The sequence below is a fragment of the Nomascus leucogenys genome, chromosome 11 (assembly GCF_006542625.1).
Source record: "Nomascus leucogenys isolate Asia chromosome 11, Asia_NLE_v1, whole genome shotgun sequence".
In the NCBI taxonomy this organism is placed as follows: Eukaryota; Metazoa; Chordata; class Mammalia; order Primates; family Hylobatidae; genus Nomascus; species Nomascus leucogenys.
Window position 1 is genome coordinate 64793753 of NC_044391.1, and position 12883 is coordinate 64806635.

At 39.1% G+C, this 12883-nt stretch overlaps 1 protein-coding gene and 1 pseudogene across 1 annotated transcript in view; one reads left to right on the forward strand and one right to left on the reverse strand.

Annotated features, from left to right (window-relative positions):
- The window catches only part of TMEM117 (transmembrane protein 117), a 556036-nt gene that overhangs the window by 168047 nt on the left and 375106 nt on the right, over positions 1–12883 (forward strand). The gene's annotated exons all lie outside the window — the stretch shown is intronic.
- Positions 560–12573, reverse strand: LOC105740476 (annotated as a pseudogene).

Below are 12883 nucleotides of genomic sequence, written 5' to 3' on the forward strand. Positions count from 1 at the left end.
TCCATCCAGTCCACATAATGAAAGTCAGAAAAAGACCGTTCACCACTTATCTGTGCTTCTTACAAAGAAACAGATACCTGGACGAGGACCAAGACTGCCTCCCAGATTGAATGATAGCTGTTAATACTGTCTCTAACTTAGTAATTCTCTGTGAGCTCCCTTTAGAGGGCCCAAGTACTCTTACTTTCCATCTCTCCTGACAAAGTATAAAGAATAAGTCTTGACTGTTATATATCTGTCAAACACCTGATACTGGAAGAATTTAGATGACTGAGGGTGGGGAAGCTTTGAATAACCAGATACATACATATAGATAGATAGGTAAGGATATCTCATAGCTATACTTTCATTTTTTTTGTTTATAAGATGCTTATTATGTATAAGTCTTGTGCTAGGCACTGAAGATGAAATACTGAATAAGACAGCTTAGATTCCTTTTTGTGAAACATAAGATCTGTCCCTCCCAGATGTTCTATTGATGACAGATTGCTATCATCGAATGTCTCATAATTTTGTATTCTTTCATCACTTCTCAGGTGAAGCTCTATGTGGTAACTCCTCAGTTTAGAGACACTGGACATGGCTTCCTTCTTCTGTGGCTTTTCTGGTGTCTAAGAAGGCTCAATCGCCTACTGAAGTTTCTTCTGCATATGATACAAGTATAAGGCAGTTCACCTGTGTGGGTTCTCTGGTGTTTAATAAGGTGGAAGTTCTGAATGAATCTTTTTCCGCATTCATGACATTTAAAGGACTTCTCTCCCATATGAATTATTTGGTATGTGTGTAGATTTGTGTCATGACTAAAGCTTTTCCCACACCATGAGCATCTATATGGTTTTACTCCTTGATGTGTCATGTAGCGCTTACTAAGATCTGAACTCCATCTAAACCTTGTGTCACATTAGCGACACTTACAGGTTTTCTGTTTACTTAATAAGATCAGGGCTAACTGAAGCTTTTCCCACATTCCTGACATTTAAAAGGTTTCTCTCCTGTGTGGTGTTTCTCATGGAGACACATAAGTTTTGGAAGCTCTTGTTTACAAGTGGCAAGTTTCTTTACTTCCTTGGAAAAGCTCAATGCTGTTTCTGTACCTTGTGTATATCACCATGATTTTCCCTGCCTGTTGTTTTCTGGGCAATTGCATTGTGGTCTTTTTTGATATTTTGCATCCTAGCATTTGTATTTCTGATGCAGAAACCGATACAGGATGATCATTTCCAGTGTCATATTTTAGCTTTAACCCTAGAGAGATGACAGTTTCATAGATACTCTGCATTACAACATTGTATTCTCAGGAGGATGCAATAATTGACATTCTTCCTCAGAAAAATACACAGCCACTTCTTCAAATGTCAACAAACTCTGGGACTCAGGCAGGATGAGCTGAGATGCCATCTTCCAGTCTTTGGTGCTTTTCTGCTCAGAACGGGCTAAAACCTGTCGAGCATACACAACTCTTTCATATACAGGCTGGGTTTCTTTGTGAGTATTCCAGCCCAGCTGTTCTTGTAGTACCCATGTATATTCCAGCATTCTTTCTGGAACACACCCTTTGGTTGGGGCTTTGCTGGTTTACACTTGAAGTCTGGGGCCACTGCTTTTCCTCCCAGGAGCACTGCCTTCTCTCCCAGCTCATGGGCTGTGACCTTATTCTTTGTTTGACCAGGTTCTCTTTGCAAGTGTTTCACCAGGACCAGAGCCTGTTTTGACATTCTGTAGATGATGCTTCTGCACCCGGTTGTGGGTATCCTTGTGCAAAATGGTCAGGAACTGCTCTAACATCAGTATTTCCAAGATCTACTCTTTTGAGTGGATCTCTGGCCTCAATCACTGATGGCATAATTTCTGAAGTAGGCTGATAGCCTCTGGCATTCCAGTTGCTTCATTATATCAGAAGGTCTGGAAGTGCCTATGAGCACCCTGAGGCCGAGATACCCTATTTATGTAGTGTATTTCTTACTGGGACTGGAGTTCTCTTTCACAGACCCATTAGTCTCCCACATAGCCCCCATCTGGGGGTTCAAGTATACATCTGCCTTCAGCTCTCATCACTGTTTGTTCTAGGAACAGTTTTAACCCTGCGTGTGACACTGACACCCACCTGGGGCCACTTCTGACAAATGAGGGTGCATCAGGTTTGGTACAACATCAATGAGTAGATCTTCCTAAGATCACTTCAGTCGGCTCTGGCTTCCCTGGAGGCCACTTTCCTCTTCCTCAGCTTGACTACTGTCTGTTGCTGTGTCTCCTTGCTGCTGTGGGTATTGAAGCTCTCTGTTCCTGTGCCACATGGGGAAGCAGTATCAGGAAAGTGCACTATGCCTGGCAAGTGAAGCTCCAAGATTTTGGGAGCCTTGGAAGGGGCCCTGGAAGATCAGTTTTCCCATTCTATCCCTCCACCTCCCAGAGACCTTACCTGGATTCACTATTCCTTGGTCGATGTCTGTCTATTTTCTCTTTATTGCCCTTGTTCTTTGCCTCTGTTTTTGTGTTTCACACTTTTGCTGCCTTTTGTGGTTTAAATTGAGTATTTTATATGATTTTGTATTCTCTCCTTAGAATATTACCATACTTGTTTTCTTACTTTTTAGTTGTTTGTCCTAGAGTTTACAATATACATTTATAAGTAATCCAAGTCCCCTTTCCAATAACACTGTACCACTTGATGGGTAGTGCATGTACCTTGTAATAAGATATTCCTAATTCCTCCCTCTCATTGCTTGTATAATTGCTATCATTCGTTTTACTTATACAAAACTATACCTAAGCATACACACATGAGCATACATAATCAGATACATGTTTGCTCTTGTTATTTTGAACAAATTGTCAGAGCAATTAAGAATAATAGAAACAAAAGTCTTTACTTTACCTTCATTTGTTCCTTCACAATGCTCTCCTTCATGAAGATTGGAAGTTTTGACCTATATCATTTCCCTTGTCTCTGAAGAACTTTTTTCTAACATTTCCTGCAAGATAGGTTTACTAGCAACAAATTTTCTCACTTTTTTCTTGCCTAAGAAAGTCTTTTTCTTTCACTTTTGAAGAATAATTTCAGAGGGTAGAGAATTCTAGGTTTTTTTCTAGAAAAAAATGAGTTCCTTTCTCTCAACCCTTTATTGCAGTAGTCCCTCCTATCCGTAGGGGATACACTCTAAGACTTCTAGCAGATGCTTGAAACTGAGGATAGTACCAAGCCCTGTATATACTATTGTTATGGTTTGGCTGTGTCCCACCCAATCTCATCTTGAATTGTAACTCCCACAATTCTCATGTGTAGTGGGAGCGACCCAAGTGGAGGTAATTGAATCATACATAGAGGTCTTTCTGTCGCTGCTCTTGTGATAGTGAATAAGTGTCATGAGATCTGATGGTTTGATAAAGAGGAGGTCTCCTGCACAAGCTCTCTCTCTTTGCCTGCTCCCATCCATGTAAGATGTGACTTGCTTCTCCTTGCCTTCTGTCGTGATCGTGAGGCCTCCCCAGCCATGTGGAACTGTAACTTAATTAAACCTCTTTTTCGTGCCAGTCTTGAGTATGTCTTTATCAGCAATGTGAAAATAGAGTAATATAAATATATTCCTTACTATACATACATACATATGTATGACCAAGTTTATTTTATAAGATAGGCACAGTAAGATATTAATAATATTAATGAAATAGAATAATTGTAACAATATACTGTAATAAAAATTATGTAAACATAGTTTCTCTCTCAGAATATCTTATGGTGTTATACCAAACTTCATTTTGTTGTCTGTTCTCTGATAAGTGAGAAGGCTATTAAGTGACTATATACATTTATAGCATCTAAACATATACACACTGGACAAAGAGATGATTCACTTCCCAGGAGGGATGGAATGGGATGGTGTGAGACCTCTTCACACTACTTAGAATGGTGCATAGTTTAAAACTTATGAATTATTTATTTGTAGAATTTTTCATTTAATATTTTCAGACCACTGTTGACAGAGGGCAGCTGAAATTGTGGAAAGTGAAACCGTGGGTAAGGGGGACCACTGTATTTCACCCCAGTCTCTTTTTATTGTGTGGTTTCTGAGGTGAAGTTGGATATATGTCTTATCTTTTTTCCTTTATATGTAAGGTGGTTTTTTCCCTCTGGTTTTTTTTTAAGATTTTTTTCCTTTGATTTTCTGCAGTTTGAATACAATATGCCCAGGTGTTATGTGCTTTTTTTGGTACTTGTTCTGCCTGGTGTTCTGTGAGCATCGTGGAGCTGTGGTTTGTTGTCTAACATTAATTTGGAAAAATTATCAGTCATTGTTGCTTCAAATATTGTTTCTGTTTTTTTTTTTTTCTGTTGCTTCTTTTTCTGATATTCCCATTACACATAGTTATACCTTTCACGGTTAACCCATGGTTCTTATATATTCCTTTTTCTTTTCTTTTTTTTTTTTTTTTTTTTTTTTGACGGAGTCTCGCTCTGTCGCCAGGCTGAGTGCAGTGGCGCAGTCTCGCTCACTGCAAGCTCGCCTCCAGGTTCACCATTCTCCTACTCAGCCTCTCCAAGTAGCTGGCTACGCACCGCCACACCCGCTAACTTTTTGTATTTTTAGTAGAACGGGGTTTCACTGTGGTTCGATCTCTGACTGTGATCCCCGCTCGCCTCCAAAGTGCTGAGATTACAAGCGTGAGCCACCGCGCCCGCTTTTTTTTTCTTTTTGCTTTTTAGTTTTGGAGATTTCTATTGACATATTCTCAAAAACAAAAGTTCTGATTTTTTTTCCTTGGTCATGTCCAATCTATTAATGAGCCCATCAAAGGCATTTGTCATTTCTGATCCACTTGTTTTGATCTGTAGCATTTAAAAAAATCCTTTCTTAGAATTTCATCTTTCTGCTTATGTTATCCATCTGTTCTTGCAAGTTATTTTTTTCGATAAAAGCCCTTAGCATATTAATGATAATTTTTAAACATTCCTGGTCTGACAATTCCAACATTCCTGGCATATGGGACTCTGGTTCTGATATCAGTTCAGTTTTTTCAAACTTGGGTTTTTGCTTTATAATTGTTTTCCTTGTAATTTCTTGTTGAAAGGAGGACGTGATGTACTGGGTAGAAAGAAGTGCAGTAAATAGGCCTTCAGTGGTGCAGTGGTAGGGTGTGGGGGGAGGGGAAGTCTTTTGTAGTCCTCTGATTAGGTATCATACTTTATTTCTTTTTTCTCTTTCTTTCTTGCTTTTTTTTTTTTGGACAGGGTCTCACTTTGTCACCCAGGCTCGTGTCCAGTAGTGGCGTGAACAGGGCTTGCTGCCGCTGCCTTAACCTCCCAGCCTTAAGCGATTCTTCTGCCTCAGCCTGCAAAGTAGCTGGGTCTACAGGCGCACACCACCACACCCTAGCTAATGTTTGTATTTTTTGTAGAGATGGGGTTTTGCCATGTTGCCCAGGTTGGTCTCGAACTCCTGAGGTCAAGTGATCAGCCTGCAGCCTCCCAAAGTGCTGGGATTACAGGTGTGAGGCACTGCGCCCAGTCCAAGTCTCAGACTTTTAATGAGCCTGTGGCCCTGGGCTCTGAACTTCACCAGTGCTTCACAGTTTCTCCCCAACTTAGGCTGGATATGATGGCTAGAGTGGTCTTTAGGTATTTCCCTTCCCCCAGGTAGGTTAGGCTCTGATAAAATTCCAGGAGGTTAGGCTCTGGAGGGCTGGCCTTGCAAAGAACAGAATATCCTTTCTTTCATATTTCAAATGGTTCCTCTTGCCTCCCCACTGCTGAAAGCACAGGGGACTTTTTCTCTGATAGTCGCTGTGAGGACCTGGAGATAAGACTCACAGAAGTGTGAGGGTCCTCCATGGCTGGGTTCCCTGGAGTTTTTAGCTCTCAGACTTGTCCACACCGAGCCTCTATCAGTTTATCAATTGCAGCTCAGGCTTCTGTACCTCAGCATTGGTTCCTGAAGAGGTTTCTGCTCATGAATTCCTCCTTTGGTAAGTTGTGGTTCTCTGTATTTGCCTGTCTGTCTCTCCAATTTTTGGTATAGGGTTTTCCCTACACTGACAGATTTAAGAAGAGTTGTTGATTTTTCAGATCACTCAGCTTTTTGCTTGCTGTTAGGATGGAGTGGCAACTTCTAAGCTCCTGACAGGTTGGACTAGAAACTGGAAGTTGAAAAAGGGTTTGAAACCCAACCAACTTTCAAGGGAGGGGCATAGGGAGAACAATAGACACCTCAGATACAACTGTGGACTAGTGAAGGAAAGACTTGTGTCCTTTTCACGGTGAAGCCTGGGCAGTGGGAAGCCATATTCAGAAGTCCCCCTGTCCCCCGCAGCACAAAAGCAATACAGCTGAAGTGGCTCTAGGTAGATAGGCCATGGCAGGTAGAGGGGCCATGGCAGCCTTACAGAGTTCCAGTCACCCCACTGTGGTGCAGAGAATAACAGAATCATTTTCCCTTTCTCACTGAGGGTGGTATGGACCTGATCCCTCCGCAGACCTGATGAGGCCTTGGGGTTAGGATGAGGGGGATAAGATGAGATTGAAAGATGAGGCCGATGACTGTAGGCCAGGTGCCTGAGGAGCTGAGCTTCTCATGACCTAACATGAAGTGTCTGCTTCCAGAGAGGATATGAGCCCGAGGTAGAAATAGCTGGGGTATGGCCTGAGAATTTCTAACACGTTCCCAGGTGATGCTGATGCTCCTAAATCTGGGATAACACTTTGAAAACCACTGCATTGTTTTCTTCCAAACTTCCTAACCTGCTATTATTTGGTAAGTATAAGTAGATCTATGCATAATCAAAAGATACGTTACACTACCCAGTTCCACAGATGGTGTACTTCCTTGTACTATATGGTTAATCACCTAGATGTAGCAAGGAAAATGAACACTGGTGTCTCCCATCTTTTGGTTACTGCTATTTTTTTCCCCTTGATGTTGTGCTTTTATGTTAACACTTTTCTTTCTTTCTTCCTACATTTTCTTTGTTCTCCTTACTCTGATCTTTCCTTATAACCTCTATTTGTTGTACTGTTTTTTTCTATGTTCTGTGAAATACTGTGATCAGTATGTGAAAATAGTATCATTTAATTAAGCTTAAGGCACACTACCTTGCCTCTAGCCTGAGAACATCACAAGCCTGCTGTAATTTCTATGATTGGCCTCACTTAGGAGATTTTATTTGTTGAGAGGTACCTGAAAAACCTTAGCAAACTCGGTTTAGAAAAAGAAATGGTGGCTACAGTAATAATATATAAATCAGAGATTTGAGACACAGATGATGTATTTACCATAGGAAATTTTTTTCCTCTTTGGCTATTATTACTCGTGCTATCTACAAGATCTGTCCAAGAACAGTGTATCATCTAAAAGAGGGGATGATGGACTTAAAAAAATAAGTGAAAAAGAAAATTTAAATTAGAAGTCTTAAGTCAGTCATTGTATCCATATTGATATTCTTAACTGAAAAAGAACAAAACCCAGGAAGGCTTTTATTTATCAATTCCATGAAGAACATATTTCTTTTGTGTCATGGTGATCAGTGATTTTTGATTTTAAATATATAATATGCTCAAATAAGATTTCTTCTTATTTTTTGGACTTAAAATTTTTGGATTGTGTGATTCTGAGACTTACATGCATACGTTCATCTCATAAGGTGGAAAAGCTTTTGCTCAAATTCTTTTTGTCCATGTTGAAATGAGAATTAAAACCGCTAGAGGGCACTGTGGATAAGCATTTGTAGCAAAGATACCTATAGGAGCTAGAACTTGCCAGAATTTGGTTGTACAGGAAGTCCTCAATTACCCACATGTACTGATCCAAAAATGTGCTTATAAATTAACTCTTAAAAATTCAGGATTCAGAATGTATTTTCCTAATAGAAACAATAAAATAAGTAGTAGTATAATAATTTCCCAAGTTGACCCCTAATAGTCTGTTAAATATATATATGACACAGGTTTGTTTGTTATGTGAAGGTAAGCAATAATAACAAAAACAAATATTATACACCTCATTGAGATATAATGGGATTTACCAAACAACAAATAAGACTATACAACTCATTTAGATATAATGGGATTTAAGAATATTTTGATGTAGAGAGTTTTATTTTGGTGGGAACTGGCTTAATTACAAAAACCCACTAACTTGGAAATATTACAGAGTTACAATCTCTGTGTCTCAAAAACAAGAATAAAACAAAATACCCAGGAATAAACTGTTAATCTGTGGGTCACCCCCGTTGACTGGATTGATAGCACTACCCCCTCCTCCCAACTCCCTTCAGTTTTTAGTGGAGTGGGGTTCATACGGTTCTGCCTCCCCTGCACCCCACCTGGCTGCTTTGTTCTTATGTCCACTACCTCTCACTACTGCTGCTTCTCCTCCTGGTGCTGTTCAGTAGCATGTTTGGCTTCTTTCCCTTTTCTTTAAAGGCAGCCAGATATCCAGCCAGTCCCAGCCTCTGGGTGAAGCCATTCCTCCTAGTTCCAAGCTAGCAAGGGTAATTTAGCACTGTTCGCTTGCAGACCTAACTTTGGGAATTCACTCAGTTCACCTCCCAGGTGGAAACGGGACCATCCCTATGGCCACAGCAGAGTCTCCCTTTCTCCCTGTGTCCCACCTGCCCTAGGAATGGTTCCCCTTTCCTCTTTCTTTCTTCAGCTTTCTTCCTCCAAACTTAATTACTGTTTTGGGATTATTTAATTTTTTTTTTCTCTAGGGCTTTCACTACGTAAGTCTACATTTCAATCAATGAGTGTCTTAAACTAGATAGGAAATAATACATGACTTGACAGTTAATTCTTTGCCCTGATTTCTTGCCACACTTCCCTTTGTTCTTTAGTGGAAATACAAAGTCACAGTTTTCTTTCATCTTTTAAGAGCTAATGGGGATGAAGGCAGAGGTCAATGGTGAACAGAGTGCCTGAAGGTTTGTGGATGATGCAAAGTATTGGGGGAGTACCCTGAGCCCCACAAACCACCTTTATAATTTAGGTTGCATCAGTATTACCTGGGTGCCCGCCAAAAATACAGATTCTGTGAGGTGTTAGGTGGGACTCAGAAAAGTGCATTTTAATTAAGTATCGTTGATGATTCTGATGAGTGTTATTCTGGCCACAGATATAAATTGATAAATTATATAATAGTCCCTCCATCCTTAAGCCTCCTTTCAGGCAAATGTGTCATGGACTTTAGAGTGTTATCTTTTGTTTATGGGTTTTTGTTTTAAGGTGGCAAATGTGTCACTATCACCAAGGAGATGGGAAAGGTATGATTAGTTGGATTTTGGATGAGGTTGTGAAAAAATAATGTTTAGTAAAGATGAGGATCAGTCTGATCTGCTCATTTAGGAGGATACATGTAGTATTTCCACCTACACTTTTCACAAAAGGAGAAAGCATTATTTATGAAGCCTGTGTGTTTGTGTGTGTGTGTGTGTGTTTTAGGTGATAAATAATTGAAAGTAAAGGTTGGCATCACTATGCCATATCAAGCTTTTCCTTTTCTTTCTTTCCTTTTTTTTTTTTTTTTCGGTGATGAGGAGACAGATGGTATTTTTTTCTATAGATGCCAAAAAAGGAAAACACCCAAACCCACCAAGTCTCACAGTTGTGGAAAGAAATCTTACATGATCTCTAAAAGCAAGGATCGGATTCTGCTGGCGCTCCTCTTATCCCAAAAGACTGGGGACCATGAATCACTTGGAAAATAGCTTTGTGTATTCTGAGTGCTTGTCACTGGATTGGCTAACTAGAGGGGTTTTTAGCTGAAACCAGGGCTTTCTAAGTATGCACTTGATAAGCATGTAAGAAGTAAGAACGAAATATATCCAGCTGATTAATAATGATATATTTCAAATATACTGGTGTTTAAATGGATATTAGACACTATGTTACCCTCTCCACCACTTCAAAATATTATACCATTTTAGGCTTTATAGTCTTTCATGACATCAAAGGTAATGTTATTATTTAAATAGAATAAGGACATCTGTTTTAGAAAGAGACAACAGGTTCTTCAATGTGTGTTTTGGCTAGGCAAATGATAGCAAAAAAACCTCTGATGCATCATTTTTAAATAGATCATTGAAATGACAGAGTTTTGATTTTTTCAATGTTCTTTTTAACATCTGACAAGTCTAAGTACTTCTATCTACATAAGTCACATACTAATTAGTAATTAACCACTGTTATTTAATTAGACTATCTAGTTGGTACATCGTGCATTAATCACTCCCAATTTGGTATGTGCTGGCTGCTCTTGGTGACTAGGCCACTCTGCTGGGGTTCATTTCATGCTGTGTGTTGCAGCTGTGCCCAGACACAACCTTTTTCTGCCTTTGTCTTGAAATTAGATAAGAAACATAAAAATGTAGAGAATTGCACTAACCCTAGTTAGTCAACTAAATTTCCAAAATGGTTACAAAAGGCAAAAGTGAATTTTTGCTGATTGAATGAAAAAAGGACTCTTTCATTCAAAAAGTCATTTTTTTTCTCCTTTTTTATGCTTCAGATTTTCTTTCAGATGATTTGACAATGATATGTATGCTTTAAGGAAAGGTCAAAATTATATTTTAGACCTACTGAATTTGCAAGTGTTCTAAGCATGCAATAAAAACACGTAAAATCTCTACACTATATTAGATGAAACATATTTGAATTAATTTTAATTAGAAATGGCCAAAGTAATTTAGAGACAATTGTTTTAATAAAAATGGTACATTTCTTAGATTATGAAACTTTTTGTACTGTTTATTCCATTGGTTGTTACATAAATGGAGACTTCTGCTATTATGAATTCCTTAAACCACATAGTATGTCTTAAGCAACTCCTAGGACCTTATCAATATTTTATCCAGAAAGTACTCTTGATAATTAACTCTACTGTTTTTTTTTTTTTTTTTTTTTTTTTAGATGGAGTCTTGCTCTGTCGCCAGTCTGGAGTGCAGTGGCGCAATCTTGGCTCACTGCAACCTCCACTTCCCAGGTTAAAGCAATTCTCCTGCCTCAGCCTCCCGAGTAGCTGGGATTACAGGCACACACCACCACACCTAGCTAATTTTTGTATTTTTAGTAGAGATGGGGTCACCGTGTTGGCCAGGATGGTCTTGATCCGCCTGCCTCAGCCTCTCAAAGTGTTGGGATTACAGGCATGAGCCACTGTGCCCGGCCGATTAACTCTACTCTTGTACGTGCACTCAACCCTAAGTAGACGTCACCTAAGTCAGTGGTTCTCAGCTCTGGGCAGAGGCCAGGGAAGGAGGAGATTTATGTATTCAAATTGCCTATAGAGTTTTTTGCTTGTTTAATTGTGTTTTTGTATGAAAGAATGTTGTTTGGGGTGGGGCTTTATGATGAATGGCAGCCATCTAGTGTGACCAGGCCATCATTTTCCCAGGATATGATGAACGCAAAACCCTGAGACAAAGACCATCTCAGGCAGATCCTGTACAGCAGGTTGCACACTTCCCTGAGAAGACTAGACACAGCCAATTCTCACTCCCCAGGAGACCCACTGTAGTTTTGCAGAAACACTCACTTACAGCAGCCTTGACAGAGTGGCAGAGGGAGAAACAGAGGCTTCAGGAGGGTATTGGCTCATTCAAATCTCCACCGTTAATAAGCACTGGAAGTAGGACCAGGTCTCAGATCTTTAGCTTCCTGATCTGGGGCTCTCTTCTCTATACATTTCTCTCCTTTTCCTCCTCATCTTCCTCTTTCTTCTTCTTCTGGATAAAGACATTTAGGCAAATAAGTTTAATGTGCTCATTATTTCAAGTTTTATGTAATGTTATTTCATAAATGTAATTTCTGATTATTTTCATTTATTCTAGTTGGCAGGTTCATTAATCAGTGTAAATATGTATAGATTATAAACTATGCAGGTGGTGCCTTTAATATTACATAGATATGTGGAAGTCCTTCCTTTTATTCTTAATTGTCAAAAGATGGAATTCTGTCTCTAGAAAGTTTTGGAAGCATTCTAATAAAGGCTCTATGAACGTGAGTAATGAATCCCCCCAAACTTCTTTGATTTTCCCTCATTCCACATATGATAATCCCCAATTTGAGAAAAAAGCTCTTTTAAACAGAATGAAAGGTCTGATTGTTGATACTTTGTAATAGAATCTGGCTGTTAAAAATACTCAGCAAATAGACATTCTTCTTCCCACTACCTCTGTGTAGCATAGGGAATGGTTTAGTCAGTAATGGTGTTTTCTTAGAAATTTGTAATAATTAACTGTGCATATTAAAAATAAATTTAAAATTCAGAACAAACCAGGATTAAAAAATTCCAGGTTTTTTTGGTCAAATTCAATGATCAGGTCTGTGATATCTTTGATAAAAGAAGTAACTCTTTCAATGAAAATAATATGGTCTGTGTTAGCAGTATCCAGATATTGTTATCAGTGGATCATTATTCCCTCACAGTTATTTTATGTCTTTTTTATTATATGGAGCCCTATCTGACAAGGGTCAACATTCTAAAACTACTACATGGGGCAGTGGTTATGCCTCTTACTATCCACCTTCGATGTATTCTCTTGGTCAAAGACCAACTGTGAAGGATTTATAAAGTGGTAGCGTGGCATAGTTCAAGAACTCAGTTTGAGCTAAGATTCCTGACTTCTCATCTATTGCTGCTGTCATCTACTTTTGTGTCCCTGGGACATCACTTACTCTGATCTATAAATTTAAAGGACTGCCCTAACATTATCATTTGTGCCTTTTAACCCTAAAGTTTTATGTGAGTATTTAAGCAAATATGTTGAAAACTTTGGGCATGCACTAAGGCTATGAATGCTGATTTAAACCTAGAGCTAGGGATTTTTATGTAAATTTCAGTGATTCCATAAACATTCTTTAGTTCTTGATAGGGTATTTTATAAATATTTTAAGGTG